The 24442-nt window shown below is 28.4% G+C and overlaps 2 pseudogenes; one reads left to right on the top strand and one right to left on the bottom strand.

Annotated features, from left to right (window-relative positions):
- Positions 1 to 20102, bottom strand: part of LOC119610338 — a 38417-nt pseudogene extending 18315 nt beyond the window's left edge.
- Positions 20103 to 20353: 251 nt separating this feature from the next.
- Positions 20354 to 23843, top strand: LOC119610336 (annotated as a pseudogene).
- The last annotated feature ends 599 nt before the right edge of the window (positions 23844 to 24442 follow it).

The raw sequence follows: 24442 nt of genomic DNA, 5'->3' as shown, positions 1-24442 counted from the left end.
TGTTCCTGCTGTAGGAAAAGCTTGACATGAAAAGAAGGCATTCCTCAGTTGAATATTGAAATAGTTGGAGAAAATTTTATTTTTTATAATGATGTTATTTAATATTTTTGTATTTGCATATAATTTGAAAAATAATATATTCCTATTTTTAACAATTTCAACTTATATTTTCTCATAATGGCTCATACCGAAGATTTCATCTGGAGAGACTTTTCTATGCGAAAGGAGGAAAGAAACGCGTCCAAAAGTAAACAAGAAATAAGACTCCAAAAGACAGTTTTTGTATAAGAAAAAATATCTATTAAATGAGAAAATTTTCTATAAGAAAAAAAAAAAAATTTCTGAAAAAAAAATTTCACCCAAAGTGGTTTCTTAAGGAGACAATTTTCTATAAGAAAAGTGTCGTCCAAAGGAGACAATTTTCTATAGAAAAGTGTCTTTCGAATATGAATAGTATCTTCGAAAGGAGAAAATTTCTATATGGAAAGTGTCCGCCAGAGAAGACAATTTCTACAAGAAAAGTGTTTTCCAACGGAGATAATTTTCAAAAAAAAAATAGTGTCTTCCAAAGAAGACAATTTTCTATAAGAAAAGTTGATTTCAAAGGACACAATTTTCTATAAGAAAAGTGTTTTCCAAAGGAGACAATTTTCTATAAGAAAAGTGTCTTCCAAAGAGACAATTTTCTATAAGAAAAGTGTCTTCCAAAAGAGACAATTTTCTATAAGAAATTTGGGTTTCAAAGGAGACAATTTTCTATAAGAAATGTGTCTTCCAAAAGAAAAATCTTTCTTTAAGAAAAGTGTCTTCCAAAGGAGATAATTTTCTTTAAGAAAAGTGTCTTCCAAAGGAGACAACTTTCTATAAGAAAAGTATCTTGCAGTGGAAACAATTTTCTATAAGAAAAGTGTCAGTGGAAGTAAAGTGTCTTTTAGAAAGGATAATTTTCTAAAATGTATGTATCTTTCAGAGGAGATAATGTTCTATAATAAAAGTGTTTTCCAGGGGAGAAAATTTTCTATAATAAAACTGTCTTCCAAAAGAGACAAGTTTCTATAAGAAAAGTGGGTTTCAATAGAGAAAATTTTCTATAAGAAAAGTGACTTCCAAAGGAGACAATTTTTTATAAGAAAAGTGTCTTCCAAAGGAGACAATTTTCTATAAGAAAAGTGTCTTCCAAAGTAGAAAATTTTCTAAAAAAAGTGTCTTCCAACGCAGACAATTTTCTATAAGAAAAGTGTCTTCCAAAGGAGAAAATTTTCTTTAAGAAAAGTGTCTTCCAAAGGATACAACTTTCTATAAGAAAAGTATCTTGCAGTAGAAACAATTTTCTATAAGTAAAGTGTCTTGCAGTGGACACAATTTTCTATAAGAAAAGTGTCTTTTAGGAGAGACAATTTCCTAAAATTAATGTATCTTCCCGAGGAAATAATGTTCTATAATAAAAGTATCTTCCAGAGGAGAAAATTTTCTATAAGAATACTGTCTCTCAAAAGAGAAGATTTTCTATAAGAAAAGTGTCTTCTAAAGGAGACAATTTTCTATAAGAAAAGTGTCTTCCAAAGGAGACAATTTTCTATAATAAAAGTTTCTTCCAAAGGAGACAATTTTCTATATGAAAAGTGGCTTCCAAAGGACACAATTTTCTATAAGAAAGGTGTCTTTCAAAGGATACAATTTTCTACAAGAAAAGTGTCTTCCAAAGGAGACAATTTTGTATAAGAAAAGTGTCTTCCAAAGGAGACAATTTTCTTTAAGAAAATTGGGTTTCAAAACAGAAATTTTTGTATAAGAAAAGTGCCTTCCAAAGGAGACAATTTTCTATAATAAAAGTTTCTTCCAAAGGAGAAACTTTTCTTTAAGAAAAGTGTCTTCCGAAGAATACAACTTTCTATAAGAAAAGTATCTTGCAGTAGAAACAACTTTCTATAAGAAAAGTGTCTTACATTGGAAACAATTTTCTATAAGTGTCTTGCAGTGGACACAATTTTCTATAAGAAAAGTGTCTTTTAGAAGAGACAATTTTCTAAAATGAATGTATCTTCCAGAGGAGATAATGTTCTATAATAAAAGTATCTTTCAGAGGAGAAAATTTTCTATAAGAATACTGTCTTTCAAAACAGAAGATTTTCTATAAGAAAAATGTCTTCTAAAGGAGACAATTTTCTATAACAAAAGTGTCTTCTAAAGGAGATAATTTTCTATAAGAAAAGTGTCTTCCCAAGGAGACAATTTTCTATAAGAAAAGTGGGTTTCAACAGAGAAAATTTTCTATAAGAAAAGTGTCTTCCAAATGAGACAATTTTCTATAAGAAAAGTGTCTTCCAAATGAGACAATTTTCTATAAGAAAAGTGTCTTCCAAAAGAGACAATTTTCTATAAGAAAAGTGTCTTCCAAAGGAGACAATTTTCTATAAGAATATTGTCTTTCAAAAGAGAAAATTTTCGATAAGAAAAGTGTATTCTAAACGAGACAATTTTCTATAACAAAAGTGACTTCTAAAGGAGGAAATTTTCTATAAGAAAAGTGTCTTCTAAAGGAAAGAGTCTGCAAAACAAGATTATTTTCTATTCGAAAAGAGTGTTCCAAAGAAGACAATAATTCTCTGGAAGAAAGCTCTTTTTTATAGACACTTCCATAAGAGACAAATTTCTATAAAAAAAGGAATTTCCAGATAAAGATATATAAGAAAGGTTTTTTTTCATTTAAGAACATTTTCTTTTAAAAGTACATATGTATGTATATAGCGTTTTATTAATTTAACTTGGTTTTAATTGTTTCGATTTTCTTACTAAAAAAGACACTTTTACTCATATTTTAATAATTGAAATTGAACTTTCTTCTTTCATCTATGTATAATTCACAATACTACACATCAAACTAAAGATACATTCATTGAATTTTCTTAAGCAACATCAAGCAATACAAAATTGATAAAGTTTTATGCTTCAGTATTCTATTTGCTAAAGGCTCTTGCTCAACTAAGGGCAAAGGATATACTGCTATAGTTTCAATATCCTGACGTAATCTACTACTTGTCTTAGAACTTTAATATCGTTGGGCGATAGATTGTCAATGATGTTTTCTTAAAGTTATTGTAGCAACAAGAGTTTGAAGAAAGAAAATATTGTAGTAGCTATGAAAAATGCAAAAATATTGCACTTATTATTTCTATATATGTATATATATATACATATTTTTTTTTGTTGATGGGCTCAGCTTCTCTACCGCTCTTTCATGAAAATGTTCATGGTAGCGTTTTCCAAGTATTAAACATTTCTAAAACCCTACAGGCATCGATTCAGTTTATTCAATATGCATTTATCCTTTTCTTTATGTGTTATATTCTTTACATTCTACAGATTTTAAACATATTTAACATACGGCAACAGCTATAGCTAGTAGAGAGGGAGAGAGAGCGAGACAACAATCCTCTTTATGTGTTGCATGCTTTGATGCCGCTCGTTGCTTTTCCTAAGAAACATGCTGACATGTTCGTCTGCATGTTTTGCCTATAGTATGTGTGTTTTCTTTATACAATAGTAAAGATTTTTTACCGTGATATGAATATTTTCCTTCATCTTTTCCGATAAAAGTTTTGTTTTTCTGTTGGCATGACAAAGTTAAGTCAATCTAGTAGAAAAAAATATATATTCACCAATATTACAGTAGAGTTTATAAATTTAGTCCCCATTTTGAGAACATTCCCTATAAACAAATCTTCCAAATCATTATAAAGTGTAAATTTTTGAAAATATCCTATTTAAAACTTTCGAAAATCAAAAGAGAAAATGTTAAATAAGACGAGAAATTTTTGAAAATTGTCTATAAAGGGATCCATTTTCGACACAAATTTCTGTAACAAATGTGTCTTCTAGTGGAGACAATTTTCTATAAGCAAAGTTTCTTCTAGTCTAGACAATTTTCTATAAGAAATGTGTCTCCTAGTGGAGACAATTTTCTATAAGAAATGTGTCTCCTAGTGGAGACAATTTTTTATAAGAAAAGTGTCTTGTGGCGAGACAATTTTCTATATGAAAAGTGTCTTCTAGTGAGACAAATTTCTATAAGAAATGTGTTTTCTAGTGGAGACAATTTTCTATAAGAAAAGTGTTTTCCAATGGAGACAAATTTCTATAAGAAAAGTGATTTCCAATGGAGACAAATTTCTGTAAGAAAAGAGTCTCCTAGTGGAAACAATTTTCTAAAAAAATGTTTCTTCTAGTGGAGACAATTTTCTATAAGAAAAGTGTCTTCCAGTGCAGACAATTTTCTATAAGAAAAGTGTCTCCTAATGAAGAAAATTTTCTATAAGAAAAGTGTCTCCGATTGGAGACAATTTTCTATAAGAAAAGTGTCTCCCATTGGAGACAATTTTCTATAAGAAAAGTGTCTCCCATTGGAGACAAATTTCTATAAGAAAAGTGTCTCCCATTGGAGACAAATTTCTATAAGAAAAGTGTCTCCCATTGGAGACAAATTTCTATAAGAAAAGTGTCTCCCATTGGAGACAAATTTCTATAAGAAAAGTGTGTCCCATTGGAGACAATTTTCTATAAGAAAAGTGTCTCCCAGTGGAGACAATTTTCTATAATTTTCTACAAGAAAAGTGTCTCCTAGTGGAGACAATTTTCTATAAGAAAAGTGTTTCCTAGTGGAGAAAATTTTCTATAAGAAAAGTGTCTCCTAGTGGAAACAATTCTATATAAGAAAAGTGTCTCCTAGCGGAGACAATTCTCTATAAGAAAAGTGTCTCCTAGTGGAGACAATTCTCTATAAGAAAAGTGTCTCCTAGTGGAGACAATTCTCTATAAGAAAAGTGTCTCTTAGTGGAGAAAATTTTCTATAAGAAAAGTGTCTCTTAGTGGAGAAAATTTTCTATAAGAAAAGTGTCTCCAATATTACAGTAGAGTTTATAAATTTAGTCCCCATTTTGAGAACATTCCCTATAAACAAATCTTCCAAATCATTATAAAGTGTAAATTTTTGAAAATATCCTATTTAAAAACTTTCGAAAATCAAAAGAGAAAATGTTAAATAAGACGAGAAATTTTTGAAAATTGTCTATAAAGGGATCCATTTTCGACACAAATTTCTGTAACAAATGTGTCTTCTAGTGGAGACAATTTTCTATAAGCAAAGTTTCTTCTAGTCTAGACAATTTTCTATAAGAAATGTGTCTCCTAGTGGAGACAATTTTCTATAAGAAATGTGTCTCCTAGTGGAGACAATTTTTTATAAGAAAAGTGTCTTGTGGCGAGACAATTTTCTATATGAAAAGTGTCTTCTAGTGAGACAAATTTCTATAAGAAATGTGTTTTCTAGTGGAGACAATTTTCTATAAGAAAAGTGTTTTCCAATGGAGACAAATTTCTATAAGAAAAGTGATTTCCAATGGAGACAAATTTCTGTAAGAAAAGAGTCTCCTAGTGGAAACAATTTCTAAAAAAATGTTTCTTCTAGTGGAGACAATTTTCTATAAGAAAAGTGTCTTCCAGTGCAGACAATTTTCTATAAGAAAAGTGTCTCCTAATGAAGAAAATTTTCTATAAGAAAAGTGTCTCCGATTGGAGACAATTTTCTATAAGAAAAGTGTCTCCCATTGGAGACAATTTTCTATAAGAAAAGTGTCTCCCATTGGAGACAAATTTCTATAAGAAAAGTGTCTCCCATTGGAGACAAATTTCTATAAGAAAAGTGTCTCCCATTGGAGACAAATTTCTATAAGAAAAGTGTCTCCCATTGGAGACAAATTTCTATAAGAAAAGTGTGTCCCATTGGAGACAATTTTCTATAAGAAAAGTGTCTCCCAGTGGAGACAATTTTCTATAATTTTCTACAAGAAAAGTGTCTCCTAGTGGAGACAATTTTCTATAAGAAAAGTGTTTCCTAGTGGAGAAAATTTTCTATAAGAAAAGTGTCTCCTAGTGGAAACAATTCTATATAAGAAAAGTGTCTCCTAGCGGAGACAATTCTCTATAAGAAAAGTGTCTCCTAGTGGAGACAATTCTCTATAAGAAAAGTGTCTCCTAGTGGAGACAATTCTCTATAAGAAAAGTGTCTCTTAGTGGAGAAAATTTTCTATAAGAAAAGTGTCTCTTAGTGGAGAAAATTTTCTATAAGAAAGTGTCTCCTAGTGGAGACAATTTTCTATAAGAAAAGTGTCTCCTAGTGGAGATAATTTTCTATAAGAAAAGTTTCTCCTAGTGGAGACAATTTTCTATAAGAAAAGTGTCTCCTAGTGGAGACAATTTCGAAAATTTTCTATAAAAAAAGCAAATTTTTTAAAATTTCCTATAAAAAATCATATTTCGAAAAATTTCTATAAAAAAGCAAATTTCGAAAAATTTCTATGAAAAAGCAAATTTCGAAAATTTCCTATAAAAAGAGAAAATTTTCTATAAAAAGAGCAAATTTTGATTATTCCTATAAAAGAACAATATCGACAATTTCCTATAAAAAGAACAAATTTCGAAAATTTCTTATAAAAAGAACAAATTTCGAAAATTTCCTATAAAAAAAAGCAAATTTCGAGAGTTTTCTATAAAAAGAGCAAATTTCAAAAATGTTCTATAATGTCCTATATATATAGTGAAATTTTCCTATAAAAAGAGAAATTTTCAAAAATGTCCTATAAAAAGAAACATTTTTAAAAATTTTCAATAAAAAGAAAATTTTCGAAAAATTCAATTTTCAAATAAAGAATGTTTTTATAAAGAGACAAATTTTCAAAAAATATTCTATAAAAATTTATTTAAAAATTTGAACAGTTCCCTAAATTTTCAAACACATCTTTAATTTTTTGCTTATAGTCCTGTGAGTATTATATGAATTTTATATATTTATATACAAAATTTTTTCTCTATTATTATTTTTTGTACTCCTGTTGTTATTCTTGGCTTGAAGTTTTAAATTGTCTCAATCGGTTGTGAAAATGTTGTAGGAAATACTTTATTTCTACTTTGACACGTTTTCCTTTAGTTATTATTTATGTATATAATACAACCGAAAGATATGTTTTTAGATATACATACATAAATATATGTATATATTTTGCACTACATTTGAATTTACTTATATTTCTATATTTTTAAATAAAAAAAAATTCAATCTATTCGAACTTTTCTCTTTATCATATTTATGCACATTTCTACGAACATTTGTTCTTATACAAATATAAACCGTTTCTATACAAACAATTATATTGAGAAAAAGGAGTAAAAAAATAAAACAAATATGTATGTAATTTACATATTTTACTACATAAATAGATACATACAAACATACTATATGTAGTAAAATATGTAAATTATGTAAAATAACACAAAATTTTTGTGAAATTCTATTTTTTCTTTGAAAAATCAATGACATACGTTTAAATCATTTTCCCAATAATATTAATAGAATTTTAAGTGACATGAATTTATTGGGTAAAAAGGATTTGAAAGGTATAATAACTTATTTAAAAGATGAGAGATGACATTTGATAAAAAATTATTTGGTAAAAGCCAAAGTGTTTTTATATTGTTCCAATGTCACTTAAAATGACAAAAGAATATTTTCAGTAAAAATTAAATATTTTCGAAAGTGTTTTATAAAAAATATATTGTATAGAAAATTTTAAAAAAATTTTATAAAAAAATTGACAGCTTTGGAAATTTAAAAAAGTTTGAACGTTCTCTACAAACAATTATTGTTTTCGAAAGTTCTCTTTATAAAAATTTAAATTTCCCAAAAATTTCTAAAAAAAAAGTAAAGTTTCCGAAAATTTTATATAAAAAGGAAAATTTCCGAAAATTTTCTATACAAAAGGGAAATTTCCGAAATTTTCGAAAATTGCCTATCTAAAAGAGAAATTACCGAAACATTTCTATAAAAAGAGAAAATTCGGAAATTTTTAAAAAAAATGAAATTTATAAAAAGTTTCTATAAAAAAAGAGAAATTTCGAACATTTCCTATAAAAAAGAGATATTTCTTAAAATTATCTCTAAAAAAAATCCGAAAATTTTCTATTAGAATGAGAAAATTTTTTATAAGAATGAAAAATTTTTGGAAAATTTTCTATAAAAAGAATAAATTTCCGAAAATCTTCTGTAAAAACGAGAATTTTCCGAAAATTTTCTATAAAAACGAGAAATTTCCAAAAATTTTCTATAAAATCGAGAAATTTCCGAAAATTGTCTATAGAAACAAGAAATTTCTATAAAAAAGGGAAACTTTTCTATAAAAAAGAAAATGTTCGAAAATATTTTATAAAAAAAGAGACATTTTCGAAAAATTTCTTTAAAAATTGAGAAATTTCCTAAAAATTTCTATAAAATAGAGAAATTTCCGAAACATTTCTATAAAAAGAGAAATTTCTGAAAATTTTCTATAAAAAAGGGAAATTTTCGAAATTTTTCTATAAAAGAAGTGAAATTTATAAAAATTTTCTATAAAAAAGAGAAATTTCCGAACATTTTCTATAAAAAGAGATATTTCTTAAAATTATCTCTAAAATAATCAGAAAATTTTCTATAAAAAAGAGAATTTTTGGAAAATTTCTATAAGAATGAGAAAACTTTGAAAAATTTTCCATAAAAATGAGAAAATTTTGGAAAATTTTAAAAATTTTCTATAAGAATAAGAAAATTTTCTATAAGATTGAGAAAATTTTGGAAAATTTTCTATAAAAAAGATACATTTTTGGAATATTTTCTATAAGAATGAGAAAACTTTGAAAAATTTTCTATAAGAATAAGAAAGCTTTGAAAAATTTTCTATAAGAATAAGAAAATTTTAAAAAATTTTCTATAAAAATTTTGGAAAATTTTCAATAAAAGAAAATTTGGAAAATTTTCTATAAAAGAAAACAATTTTCTATAAAAAATAGCAATTTCCTAAAATTTTTTGTAACGGAAATTTTCTTAAAGAGAAAAACTTCCAAATATTTTCTATTAAAAAGGAATATTAGGAATATTTTGTATAAAAAAAGAAAATTTTTGTGAATTTTCTATAAAACGATATTTAATATTTATAAAATATCGAAAATCTTCTATAAAAACAAAACTGTTTGCAAATCTTGTCTAAAATATAAAGTTTTCGAAAATTTTCTTGAAAAAGTAAATTTTTTCCAATATTTTCTTGAGAAGAAAGAAAATTCTCGTAATTATTTTATCAAAAAGAGAAATCTTTAAAAAATTTTCTATGAAAAGGAAAAAATTGTCAAACAATTTTTAGTAAAAAAGATCATTTACTAAAAATGATCTACAAAAAAGAAGTGTCGAAATGATGTTCAATCATTTTCTATAAAAAGAGAAATATTCAGTAGTTCTCTATAAAAAGAAAAATTTGTAATAATTTTCTATAAAAGGAGAAAAAAAAGTTATACCAAAAACTAATTGTCGGGACTGAAGATGACAGACTTAGAAGCGAAATATGCCATACTACTGAATTAGATTATGGAGCCTTCAAAATCACCCTTCCTGTGAAAGACTTCAAACTTTTTAAAGGTTATTTAGTTAAGGATTTTGGCTACCAAGAATTTCTAATTTGCCCTCAATGATTGATACTTTTCATCAAGTCCTTCATAATGTAAGTTCATAAGTGAGATGCCAAATTCGTGATCATCTCACATCTGCTGAAATTGCTGCTCGTGACCTCTATTGCTGGTTTGCTAAAAACATTTTTTTTTAAATTTTCCATATGTATAACAAATATCTTTAAACTGCTTTTCAATTTCCATTAAAGTAATGATTAATTTTAACATATTTTCCCAATACACATCCAATTGCAAATGTTAATTTTTAGAATTTGAAAAATTCCAACATTGATTGAGCTGTTAACCATGCCATGTATAACTCTATTTTGTTTCAGCTGTCTAAATCTAACAACTTTACAATTTTCTACTACAACAATAATAAAAATAGACATTTCAAGTGGCAAATATCAACATGCAACATCTAAACAAACTGCATGCAATAGAACATTCAAACTCAAGCAATTGGTAGAGGTAGAGGAGAAAATAAGTAAATTACAAAGTAAAACACAATGACTACAATATTTTCAACATATTGAATAACAAAACTCATTTGTTATTTGGCATATACACATAGGTGTCGGTGTTGGTGCCTATATAATACTGTTGTTATCGGGGTCTTTCGGTGTTGCATGAGTTGGTGTTGTTGTTCAAAACTCTTTAAACCAACAGCACCGGCCACATGCTGCTGCAGTAAACTATGAATTTATTTACAACTTTTTGTGTGTTACGTTTTTAGAGCAAACAGCTAGAGCTGTAAGTAGTATAGCAGCAACGACATCTGTGGCAGGCAGCAAAGGCAACAACAGCAACATCAATTGTTTGAACTATTTCACATGCAATTGATTTGCTAATACTAAAAGTATCTTGAGAGGTTAAGTCAGTTATTGATGACTACATGCTGAGTGAAATTGTTGTTTTTTTTTTACTATCATCTCCTTTTTTTCGGTATACTTGTGTGTTCTATTAGTTAGAACAAGTTGTTGCAGTGCAGTGAATGTGCAGCATACAATTTGTTAGTGACTTTGTAGATTGTGTTGGTATAAAATGACATTAAATAGTATTTCTTTCAAAAGCAACAGTTTTTGAGTTTTTGTCTATGGCAAATGTTTAAACCAGGTTGTTGCTGGTTGTGCAAAAGTAATAGAATTCTACTGCAGACAACATTAATCGTTATTAAAATGTTGTCTGTTGCTGATGCTATTTTTTTGTTATATTGACAAGTTTAGCTTCAATAAAAGCAAGACTATTATAACGTTTACCAGAAGAAGGAAGCGGAAAATGTTAGAAAATTTCCTTTGTATTTGTTAAGATTACAATAGAGAATTGATGTTTCTAATGTCATTATTATAGATGATTGGTTAGTTAATTGACTTGGGTTGGGTTGGGAACATTAAAGTCATCACCAACATTCTCCTTCCCATCATTACCATCATCATTATTGTTTTGGTCTTTTGCATTATCATTTGCCTTGACTTTAACATATAGCTTTCTTTTTTTTGCTCATTATTCATTAAAGCCAAATACTGCCACACTGCCAGCAATGTCACTATGGCAACAACAAGAACGACAACATTCTCCATAGACTACAACAACATTGACATCTTATCAGCATCATTATGTCTTCAGAAGCTTAAGATTGTATTTTTCAACCTTGTTCCTTGTAATAGAGCAGTAACAGCCATGTAGTAGTAGTAGTTACCGAAGCAATTCTTCAATTTAAAAGATGCCACAAACACTGTCATATAACTACTGTAACTCGTACCCGTACAGTATTTACTTCATTGTCAACTACATATTTGCTGCAAGTATGGCAGCAACTGAAGTAAGATAAACTTCCTGTGGTTCGTTTAGAGTTTGATGGTTGCACAAGCAAAAAAAAAAAAGGTTCTTTAATAAGAGAATATTTTTGTAAATGTTTCTATAAAAAATAGAAAATTTTCTATAGAAAATAGAAATTTTCCGAAAATTTTCTATAAAAAATATAAATTTTCTGAAAATTTTCTATAAAAAATATTAATTTTCCGCAAATTTTCTATAAAAAATAGAATTCTTCCGCAAATTTTCTATAAAAAATAAAATTTTTCCGCAAATTTTCTATAAAAAATAGAATTTTTCCGCAAATTTTGTATAAAAAATAGAATTTTTCCGCAAATTTTGTATAAAAAATAGAAATTTTCCGCAAATTTTCTATAAAAAATATAAATTTTCTGAAAATTTTCTATAGAAAATCTAAATTTTCCGAAAATTTTCTGTAGAATAGAAATTTTTTTGTATTAAAATTAGAAATTTTCCGAAAATTTTCTATTAAAATTAGAAATTTTCTATTAAAAATAGAAATTTTCCGAAAATTTTCTATTAAAAATAGAAATTTTCCGAAAATTTTCTATTAAAAATAGAAATTTTCCGAAAATTTTCTATTAAAAATAGAAATTTTCCGAAAATTTTCTATTAAAAATAGAAATTTTCCGAAAATTTTCTATTAAAAATAGAAATTTTCCGAAAATTTTCTATTAAAAATAGAAATTTTCCGAAAATTTTCTATTAAAATAGAAATTTTCCGAAAATTTTCTATAAAAAATATAAATTTTCCGAAAATTTTCTATTAAAATTAGAAATTTTCCAAAAATTTTCTATTAAAATTAGAAATTTTCCGAAAATTTTCTATTAAAATTAGATATTTTTGGAAAATTTTCTATTAAAATTAGAAATTTTTGGAAAATTTTCTATTAAAAATAGAATTTTTGTGAAAGAATAGAAATTTGTCGAACATTTTCTTTATGATAGAAAAATGTTTGAAAATGTTTCACTTCACTTTTTTAATAACCCTGTATATGTTGTAGACCAAACGTTTATTCACTTCATTGTCATTTTACCAGTAGTACCGTCTGTACAGCAACGTACCCTAAATCTTTTGATTGTTCTACAACTAATAGGATTTTAAATAATGACATCCTTAAGTCACAAGTTTGTACTAAATAAATACACTTTCACCTTTTCAGGTTTGTTGAGTTTTTTATTTGCATACGACTGGCTGCACCTTTTGAAACTTCAGTTGCAAGCACAAACTCTCTAAAAGATAAATTTCTTTGTATGCCGTTAGCAATAAAGTTTCATTCTCTATGCATACATTTATACATACAACAATAACACTCTGCTTAACTTTCAACAGATTGTGGCAGTAGGAGTATTTTATTCATATTGCTACAACACGTACACATTCGTTGAAACATAAATATGAACAATGTTACGACTAAGGGGCTTTTTTTCTGTATTGTTTGAGAAGTTTTGCTTTGGAGTACGTTTTTCCTTGCTTATAGAGCTGCTTAAGTTTCTTGTTTTACGTTGTTGCTTTATGCAACATTTCATCATATTATGTCATTCTAGGTGATTGTTGCTGCTGCTGGTAGAGTTGACTTTAAATAAGTGATCGACATAAGGGGAATTGAATACTTTTGAATTTAATCTAAAAACAAGAATCCATTTGATTGCAATTTTTTGTTATAATGGGCTTGGTTTTTGTATAAAATTTTTTTGTTTCTCATGCAACTTTCTCGGAGTCTGTTGACTTTGGGTGCCGCCGATTTATTAAGATAATGTTGCCGTCATAGTTGTTGCAGTATATGTATGTGCGTTATTTGCATATATATCGTCAATTTAAAGCTTTTATCATTATTTATATACACTCTTATCGTCACTTGCTGTATTTATAACTTTTTACATTTACACTAAATATTCCGTTTTCTCTTTATATAAAACATTTTCGAAAATTTCTAATTTTTATAAAAAATTGTTTCTTTTTATAGAAACATTTCTCTTTTAAACAATTTTTTTTTCTTTTTACAAAAAATTTAAGAAATATTGTCGTTTTTTACAGAAATTTTCTCTTTTCACAGAAAATGTTCGAAATTTTCTCTTTTTTAGAAAATTTTCGAAATATTTTTTTCTTTTTTATAGAAAATTTTCGTAAATTTCCCTTTTTAAAAAAATTTTACTTTATATCAAATTTATCTTTTTTTATTTTAAATTCACCACCTTTTTATAGAAAACTAGCTATACCCAGTGTGCTTCGCTACCGTCGTCGTAATGGAATAAACTTATTATTATTATTGTTGAAGTACGAAAAAGTACCAAAAGACCTTTTTTCATATAATTTCATGATCCTAAGTTCGAAATTATAGAGCATTCAAAAAGTACCAGTTAAAGAACGAAAAAGTGACAAAAATACTTCAGCTTAAGTTTTTATTCACTCGTTGGCCTGATTGCTTAGTTTTATGTTTCTATGATCATTATATAAGAAAACTCAAAAAGTACTAGGAAGTTGTTTCTAGGATCAATATTTTAAAATTCACAAAAGTACTTTTTGAAAAAAGAAAAAAGTACCAAAAAGTCCTCTTTTTATGTGTTCTCACTAACTCCGTGCTCAATTTCATGTTTCTAGGTTTAAAATTATAGAGAATTCGAAGAGTACCTTTTGAAGAACGAAAAAGTACCAAAAAGTAACTTTTTATAGTTCATCACTTAATCCGAACTCTACTTGCTTAATATTATACAAAAATTCAAGGAATGAACCAAAAAGTACCAAGGATAAAGTACCAAAAAGTCCACTGTTATAGATTCTTCTTTACTCAGCGCTCTACATGTTTATTTTTATGTTTCTAGGTTAATTTTATGGAAAACTCAAAAGAGTACCAATCAAAGTACGATAAAGTGCCACAAAGTCCCCTTTTATAAATTCTCATTTACTCCAGTCTCTAAATGCAAAATTTCATGTTTGGTTCAATTTTATAGAAAACTTAACAGAGTACCAGTCGAAGTATGATGAAGTACCAATAAGTCCCCTTTTATACATATATTCTCATTTACTCCGGGCTCTTCATGCCTAATGATATGCTTCTGTGTTCAATATTATAGAAAATTTTAAAATTACCTTTTGAAGAACGAAAAAGTACCAATAAGTCCTTATGTCTAGGTCCTCACTTAATCCGGACTCTATATGCTTAATTCCATGCATCTGGACTCAGTGCTATAGAAAAAAAGTACCATTTGAAGAACAAAAAGTACCAAAAAGTCCATTTTATAGGTTCTCCCTTAATCTGGGATCTATGTATATGCTAAACTTCAAAAGTACCTTTGAAGAACGAAAATTGCCAAAAAGTCTCCTTTTATGAATTTTCATTAAGTTTTTCCCCTGCTTTTATAACTTTTTTTATTTCTCATTTTTTCCTTTATTTCCTCTAAATTTCACAAAACTGGATTTTCATTGAAAAATAATGATTTATTTAACTTTGTGTTATTAATCCTTTCTCATCACTTTGTGTTGTTTTTTTTTTAAGCTTAAACGTATCTTTAAGCGTTTGTCTTTTATCATTTGCATTTGAAACTTTTGCACAACAAAAAAGTGACGTTTTAGTTTCTCAAAACAAATGAAATAAAAACTTCAACTTTTTAATGATGTTCTGTGTTGCATTTTAGTTGAAAAATACATTTTTGTTATTTCTAGTTTCCGCCATTTATGAAAAAGTGATTAAAAGTTAAAATTTCTTGTTTATTTGAGATTTTGTTACAATGTAAAACTTTGCTTGTGTCAGTTTGTAAAAGTATTGGAGAAAAAAAAAACAAGAAATTGTTTAAAATTAAATGATCAAGGCTTAGTTGTGAAAGTAATTAACTCCACTTTTGGATTTTATAGCTTACAACACTTTAGTGGGGAGGGTATATTAGGTTTGTGCTGATGTTTGTAACGCACAATAATATTGTTTCTATACCCGGCTTAAAGTATACCAATCGTCTTAGAATCATTTCTGAGTCGATTTAGCTATGTCCGTCCATCTGTCTGTCTGTCCGGTCCGTCCGTCTGACCGCCCGTCTGTCCGTCCGTCCATGTAAACCTTTAATCTAACTACAGATCACAATTTTGAAGATAATTCAATAAAATTTGGTACATGATCTTCTACTGTCTTAGGGACGAATCTTATTGTAAATGGGTAACATCGGTCCAATATTTGAACTAGCCCCCATACACCTGAACTCCCCGAATAGAAATTTTAAGTTCATAATTATGTTTGATATACTCGTATCTCGAGGAATGGTTGTAACAAAAGTTTTTGAATAAAAAAATTAATCAAAACTTTACAATACAAACCTTAAGGACGTAATATCAACAGTTTGTATTTCGACGAAAATAAAAAATCGTGTTCTAAATTCTTTCAACACATCATTTAAAAACTGTTAGTAATACTTAAAACAGCCTTTAAACAAAAACCCTAAAACGCCCTTACAAAAACAAAGAAAGGTAAATAACTCTTTATTTCCGACTTAATTTCCTTAAAGTTGGCCACAACATTTTTCATTAGACTGCATTAAAGCGTAAGTAACAAAAGAAAACCTTTTGTAAAGCAAATTGGGCGGACAGACAGACATACATACATATGTATTTAACTATACAAACCTATAAATTTGTTAAACAAAATAGGCAACAATAATAGAACAAACAAAAAAACACGCACCAACCAACCATCATCATTAAACAATAACCGAAAAAACAAGGCCATTTGAAAAAAAAAAATACCAACAGCAAACAATTAATCACAAAACAATTTTAGGAATATGTAAATTTGTATTCTCTACTAAGCAGACATTAAAGAGAAAATGCCCACAACCTGTTACCCCTTCTTAAATGTATTCTTTTATTTCAAATAGTCCTGTACTTTGTTCAAGTCAAAATCTGGAGAGGGTGGCTTGCTGTACGTTGAAATATTTCTAATAGAATGAATTATTAATAGTCCGAGGTATAAAAATGAAATTTAACCAGAAAACAGAAAAACATAAATCAAACACTTAACAAAAAAACAAATATGCAAAAATGTCGGCGGGTGTATGGTATTGTTTGCGGGGGAAGGGGTGGACAAGACTGTATAATGAAGAGAAGAAATTTACAGGGTGTAAGAGAAATAGTGTATTAAAATGCTACAATTAACAAAACAGCATTTAGGAGAATATTTTCCGTTAAAAACTATTTTCTATTTATATCACAAAAGCTTTATAGACGTTTTTTTAAATAAAAATATTTCTGCATATAAGAGTTCTTTCAAAAAAGCTTTTAAGAAACTTTTTCATACAACGTGGTTTAGAAGATTTTTAATAAAAAGCTTTTTTTTTAAAGCTTTTTTTTAAAGCTTTTTCATAAGCATTTTCATAAAAGCTTTCTTAAAGCTTTTTCATAAAATATGTTTTAAAGCTTTTTCATAAAAAGCTTTCTTAAAAGTTTTTCATAAAAAGCTGTTTTAAAGCTTTTTCATAAAAAGCTGTTTTAAAGCCTTTTCATAAAAGCAGTTTTAAAGCTTTTTCATAAAAAGCTTTTTCATAAAATCTTTCTCAAAACTTTTTCAAAAAAGCAATTTTAAAGCTTCTTCATAAAAAGTTGTTTAAAGATTTTTCATAAAAAGCTTTTTAAAGGAGATTTTCCATTTAATGCATTTAATAAAAGCTTTTTTAAAACAATTTTGCCAGAACATGTTCATAAAAAGGTTTTCAGAAACTTTTTCATAAATAGATTTTAAATAGATTTTCTTTTTCAAAAAAGCTTTTTATGAAAAAGCTTTAAAACAGCTACTTTTTATTAGAATATTCTTCAAAAAAAAAATTTCTAAAAAAGCTTTTAAAACTTTGTTATTAAACGCATTAATGAACCTTTAATAAAAGTTTTTTTAAGAAGGCTTTTTAGAAGCTTTTTCGCACAAGGTTTTTAGATAAAACAACTAAAACATAATCAAAGCTTTATAAGAAAATACTTATTCGATTGAAGTTTAAATAATAAAGTTTTCAAGCTTTTTATAAAGCTTTGTAGTATAAAAACATTTAAAGCTTTTTTCTAAAATATATTTAAAAATATATTTTCTAAAGAAAGCTTTCTTAGAATTTTGTATATCCGATAAAGTATTTTGAAAGGAGATATTTTCTTAAAAGCTTTTGTTAAAAACATGGAGAAGCTTTTGAAAAGTATTACAAACAAAATATTGCATTAAAGCTTTTTTGAAAAATTGCTATTCAAGATAAGTTTTTTAGAAGATTTTTGATAAAAATATTTTTAAAAAGCTCACATAAAGCTTTTCATATTATGATTTTTATAAAAAGCATTTTCTTAACAAACTATTGAGAAACTTTTCAAAAAAGTTTGTAAAAAGCTTTTTAATAAAAATTTGTTTAATTGAATCTTGAAAATTTTTCTTAAAAAAGCTTTTTGGACAAACATAGAAAAGCTTTAGAAAAATACTAAAAACAATTCTAAAAAGCTTTATAAGAATATGCAATTTAAGAAAAAGCTTTTTGGGTAGAACTTTTAATCATAAAGTTTTCAAGCTTTTTATGAAAAGCATTTTCTTAATAAACAATTGAGAAACTTTTTCAAAAACTTTTTAATAAAAATTTGTTTAATTGAATCTTGAAAATTTTTCTTAAAAAAGCTTTTTGGACAAATATAGAAAAGCTTTAGAAAAATACTAAAAACAATTCTAAAAAGCTTTATAAGAATATGCTATTTAAGAAAAAGCTTTTGGGTAGAACTTTTTATCATAAAGTTTTCAAGCTTTCTTATTAAGAAAACGTTTAACATTAAGTTTTAAAGCATTTTCTAAAATATATATTTTCTAAGAAAGATGTCATAGAATTTTTTGTAAAACCTGGAAAATCATTAGAAAAATTAAAAAAAAAATTCTAAAAAGCTTTATAAGAATATGCTGTTTAGCTTTTTCGGTTGAAGTTTAAATCATAAAGCTTTTTCTAATGTACACTCTTTGCATCAAAAAGCTTTATAGAAATTTGTTTAATAAACATTTTCTAAAAGTTTCCTTCACAAGCTTTTATTGTTGATCAAGCCTTTTAATAAAAAAAGCTTTTCAAATGAGTTTTTCAATAAAACTATGTCAAAACTTTGGCCTCTAGAAGCTTTATGCAACCAAAAAGCTTTCATAAGTTTTTCTATTATTAATATGAAGCTTTCATTCAAAATTCACTTCAAAATAAATTTCCCGAATTCTGCGTTACACTAATCGCCGACACATAAACTGATACCCTCTATTATTTACACACAATGTATAGCAATAAATACTCTTCTTCTCGCTGTCTTCTTCTCATTTGTTACAGTTATTAAATGCACAAATATTGCGTAACATACAAACATTAAGTAAAATAACTACTTGCCCTCATCAATATAGGTTTTCATGCACTTACCTTACGTTCCTGTTCATCTTTCGCTGAATGACCACCGCTGACATTGTTATTTTCACCGTCGCCATCTAGAGGAGTTGGTGTTGTTGGGATATCACATTCTTCTGTTGGTGGCACAACGCAACGCAATGAATGCCTATCGAAGACAAGCATGGCTGGGCAACGTTGTAACGTGGATAACCACCCTGACATTGCCAATAACGATTGCATGATTTACCCAAAGGAACATTACCATTAGCATCCTCATTGCAAAGAGCTGCAGTGTGTTTGTGATAAAATTGTGAGATGAGGATGTGGATGATGATGGTGATGACGATGACATGGTTACATAGTTATGTGTTTTTTTTGTTATTGTTAATGGCATTTTATTCATGGACGGTTGCATAAGACAAACACACAGTAGGCAGGAATGTTATGAAAAAAAATAAAAAGAAAAGTGGAAAAGACAAAAAATATAAGAAATTGAAAAATGTGTTTATATAAAATTTACATAAATCATGGAAATATTTTCAGGTATGAGTAGCTGGCACAAGTTACTTGATTCTTGCTACAAATTGTCGGGAGTTGTACAAAAATAATATTTTAAGATTTATTTATTTGTTGATGGTTTTCTTTGTTCGCAGACTTGTTAACAAACAAGACGTATACTTAATATTTAATATAAATATTCAATATCATACGCAACGTAGTACTGTCCTGGTGTTTAAAAAGTAGCTTAAGGATAAAAATAGCAAATAAATTAAATAAAATTGTCAATAATTTTTCTATATTAAGAAAATTTATGGAAAACTTTCTATAAACAGGAAATTTAATGAAAATTTCCCATAAAATTTTAAATTTATCCAAAAATGTCTATCAAACACATCTCAAATAGCAATTAGTATTTAACCTTTAAATAAGTTTATTTATAAGTAATTCAATAAATATCTCAACAAAAACTATATTTAACTAAATGCCATTCAATTAACAAGCCACAACTGTGAAAAAATCAATAGTGAACAAAGATTTATCTAATTACATTAAAATAAATTAAATCAAACAAATCAAAGTAAGTTTAAATAACAGCTACAAACACATTAGATCCAAATCCACAAAGAAGAAGTGTAATACTACGATGTTTCTGACAACCATCGACATTTTCAGGCCAATCGCAGCTGTGAGCATTCTCATTGTAGAGTAAACCACCAATGCATAACTGTTCAGTTGCTGTACCATTCCAACAAGTCCAATACGTGTGCATGATGTTTCATGACCAAATATACCATACAACCAGTCGCAATGTTCTGTGGAAATGGGACAATCTGTTGATTAAAAAAAAAAAACGAAAATTAAAAAACACACTGAAAAAAACTCATCATGTAGCCAAACAGAACTTTTTGAATTAATAAAAACCACTGCTATACAATTTCAAAACTACACATTTAATGGGGACAACACACACTCATATGTACATAATCACTGTAAAATACTCGCAACATGTTGCCTGTTATGCTTGGATACGTGCATATAGAGATTAAATGCCAGCTAATGTGCATCCAAAGAATATTGAATGCCAGAGCAAGTACAAAACAAGAGCCACTAAAGCACCTTCTACTTGTGGAAAACCATGGTTAAACAATTAATGCATATGTATCGGTTGCATCATAAGATGTGTCCAGGTAAATGGATTTGTGTGTTTTTTTTTTCTGTATTTCAAAAATAACATCACTTTTGTTATTGCAAGTAGGGTTTTTTATATGGACAATACCTACAACAAAATATTTTATGGTCCAGACTATAACCAGCAGTTAAGACAATTGAACATACTATATAGTACCTAGTCTCTAGTCCTAAGTTCCGACAAAAGTCAGTAGTATAAACTATAGTCTACAGTCCATACTATACTCATAGTACAGACTATCGTATATAGACCAGGCTACAGTGTATAGTCCAGACTAAAGTCTTAGTCCAGATTACAGCCTACAGTCCAGACTACAGCCCAGTCATAGTCTACAGTCCAGACTATATTCCATTGTCTACAGTCCCAGACTATAGTCCATTGTCTGCAGTCCAGACTATAGTCTACAGTCTCCAGCCCAGACTATAGTCTACAGTCCAAACTATAGTCTACAGCCCAGACAATAGTTACACCCCAGACTATAGTCTATAATCAACAGTTCAGACTATAGTCTACAGTCCAGACATAGTCTATAGCCCAGACTACAGTCTACAGCCCAGACTATACTATATAGTCCGACTATACTCTATAGTCCAGACTATACTCTATAGTCCAGAGCTATACTCTATAGTCCAGACTATACTCTATAGTCCAGACTATACTCTATAGTCCAGACTATAGACTATATATATATAGACTATATTCCATTGTCTACAGTCCAGACTATAGTCCATTGTCTGCAGTCCAGACTATAGTCTACAGTCTACAGCCCAGACTATAGTCTACAGTCCAAACTATAGTCTACACCCAGACAATAGTTTTACACCCCAGACTATAGTCTATAATCAACAGTTCAGACTATAGTCTACAGTCCAGACTATAGTCTATGCCCAGACGATACTGGACTGTAGACTAATAGTGAACTGTTGATTATAGACTATAGTCTGGGGTGTAAACTATGTCTGGGTGTAGACTATAGTTTGGACTGTAGACTATAGTCTGGGCTGTAGACTGTAGACTATAGTCTGGACTGCAGACAATGGACTATAGTCTGGACTGTAGACAATGGAATATGTCTATATATATATAGTCTATAGTCTGGACTATAGAGTATAGTCTGGACTATAGAGTATAGTCTGGACTATAGAGTATAGTCTGGACTATAGAGTATAGTCTGGACTATAGAGTATAGTCTGGACTATAGAGTATAGTCTGGGCTGTAGACGTAGCTGGGCTATAGACTATAGTCTGGACTGTAGACTATAGTCTGAACTGTTGATTATAGACTATAGTCTGGGTGTAAACTATTGTCTGGGCTGTAGACTATAGTTTGGACTGTAGACTATAGTCTGGGCTGTAGACTGTAGACTATAGTCTGGACTGCAGACAATGGACTATAGTCTGGACTGTAGACAATGGAATATAGTCTGGACTGTAGACTATAGACTGGGCTGTAGTCTGGACTGTAGGCTGTAATCTGGACTATAGACTTTAGTCTGGACTAACACTGTAGCCTGGTCTATATACGATAGTCTGTACTATGGAGTATAGTATGGACTGTAGACTATAGTTTATACTACTGACTTTTGTCGGAACTTAGGACTAGAGACTAGGTACTATATAGTATGTTCAATTGTTAACTGCTGGTTATAGTCTGGACCATAAAATATTTTGTTGTAGGTATTGTCCATAAAAAACCCTACTTGCAATAACAAAAGTGATGTTATTTTTGAAATACAGAAAAAAAAACACACAAATCCATTTACCTGGACACATCTATGATGCAACCGATACATATGCATTAATTGTTTAACCATGGTTTTCCACAAGTAGAAGGTGCTTTAGTGGCTCTTGTTTTGTACTTGCTCTGCATTCAATATTCTTTGGATGCACATTAAGCTGGCATTTAATCTCTATATGCACGTATCCAAGCATAAACAGGCAACATGTTGCGAGTATTTTACAGTGATTATGTACATATGAGTGTGTGTTGTCCCCATAAATGTGTAGTTTTGAAATTGTATAGCAGTGGTTTTTATTAATTCAAAAAGTTCTGTTTGGCTACATGATGAGTTTTTTCAGTGTGTTTTTTAATTTTTCGTTTTTTTTTTAATCAACAGATGGTCCCATTTCCACAGAACATTGCGACTGGTTGTATGGTATATTTGGTCATGAAACATCATGCACACGTTATTGGACTTGTTGGAATGGTACAGCAACTGAACAGTTTGCATTGGTGGTTTACTCTACAATGAGAATGCTCACAGCTGCGATTGGCCTGAAAATGTCGATGGTTGTCAGAAACATCGTAAGTATTACACTTCTTCTTTGTGGATTTGGATCTAATGTGTTTGTAGCTGTTATTTAAACTTACTTTGATTTGTTTGATTTAATTTATTTTAATTGTATTTAGATAAATCTTTGTTCACTATTGATTTTTTCACAGTTGTGGCTTGTTAATTGAATGGCATTTAGTTAAATATAGTTTTTGTTGAGATATTTATTGAATTACTTATAAATAAACTTATTTAAAGGTTAAATACTAATTGCTATTTGAGATGTTTGATAGACATTTTTGGATAAATTTAAAATTTTATGGGAAATTTTCATTAAATTTCCTGTTTATAGAAAGTTTTCCATAAATTTTCTTAATATAGAAAATTATTGACAATTTTATTTAATTTATTTGCTATTTTTATCCTTAAGCTACTTTTAAACACCAGACAGTACTACGTTGCGTATGATTATTGAATATTTATATTAAATATTAAGTATACGTCTTGTTTGTTAACAAGTCTGCGAAAAAGAAAACCATCAACAAATAAATAAAATCTTAAAATATTATTTTTGTACAACTCCCGACAATTTGTAGCAAGAATCAAGTAACTTGTGCCAGCTACTCATACCTGAAAATATTCCATGATTTATGTAAATTTTATATAAACACATTTTTCAATTTCTTATATTTTTTGTCTTTTCCATTTCTTTTTATTTTTTTTCATAACATTCCTGCCTACTGTGTGTTTGTCTTATGCAACCGTCCATGAATAAAATGCCATTAACAATAAAAAAAAACACATAACTATGTAACCATGTCATCGTCATCACCATCATCATCCACATCCTCATCTCACAATTTTATCACAAACACACTGCAGCTCTTTGCAATGAGGATGCTAATGGTAATGTTCCTTTGGGTAAATCATGCAATCGTTATTGGCAATGTCAGGGTGGTTATCCACGTTTACAACGTTGCCCAGCCATGCTTGTCTTCGATAGGCATTCATTGCGTTGCGTTGTGCCACCAACAGAAGAATGTGATATCCCAACAACACCAACTCCTCTAGATGGCGACGGTGAAAATAACAATGTCAGCGGTGGTCATTCAGCGAAAGATGAACAGGAACGTAAGGTAAGTGCTGATGAAAACCTATATTGATGAGGGCAAGTAGTTATTTTACTTAATGTTTGTATGTTACGCAATATTTGTGCATTTAATAACTGTAACAAATGAGAAGAAGACAGCGAGAAGAAGAGTATTTATTGCTATACATTTGTGTGTAAATAATAGAGGGTATCAGTTTATGTGTCGGCGATAGTGTAACGCAGAATTCGGGAAATTATTGTTGAAGTGAATTTTGAATGAAAGCTTCATATTAATAATAGAAAAACTTATGAAAGCTTTTTGGTTGCATAAAGCTTCTAGAGGCCAAAGTTTTGACAATAGTTTTATTGAAAAACTCATTTGAAAAGCTTTTTTTATTAAAAGGCTTGATCAACAATAAAAGCTTGTGAAGGAAACTTTTAGAAAATGTTATTAAACAAATTTCTATAAAGCTTTTGATGCAAGAGTGTACATTAGAAAAAGCTTTATGATTTAAACTTCAACCGAAAAAGCTAAACAGCATATTCTTATAAAGCTTTTTAGAATTTTTTTTTTTTAATTTTTCTAATGATTTTCCAGGTTTTTAAAAAAAATTCTATGACATCTTTCTTTAGAAAATATATATTTTAGAAAATGCTTTAAAACTTAATGTT

The sequence above is a fragment of the Lucilia sericata genome, unplaced genomic scaffold (assembly GCF_015586225.1).
Source record: "Lucilia sericata isolate MDLA Ls3-8-SP2 unplaced genomic scaffold, ASM1558622v1 Contig001160F_arrow, whole genome shotgun sequence".
Taxonomy (NCBI): Eukaryota; Metazoa; Arthropoda; class Insecta; order Diptera; family Calliphoridae; genus Lucilia; species Lucilia sericata.
This window is presented reverse-complemented; position numbering and strand designations above follow the sequence as displayed.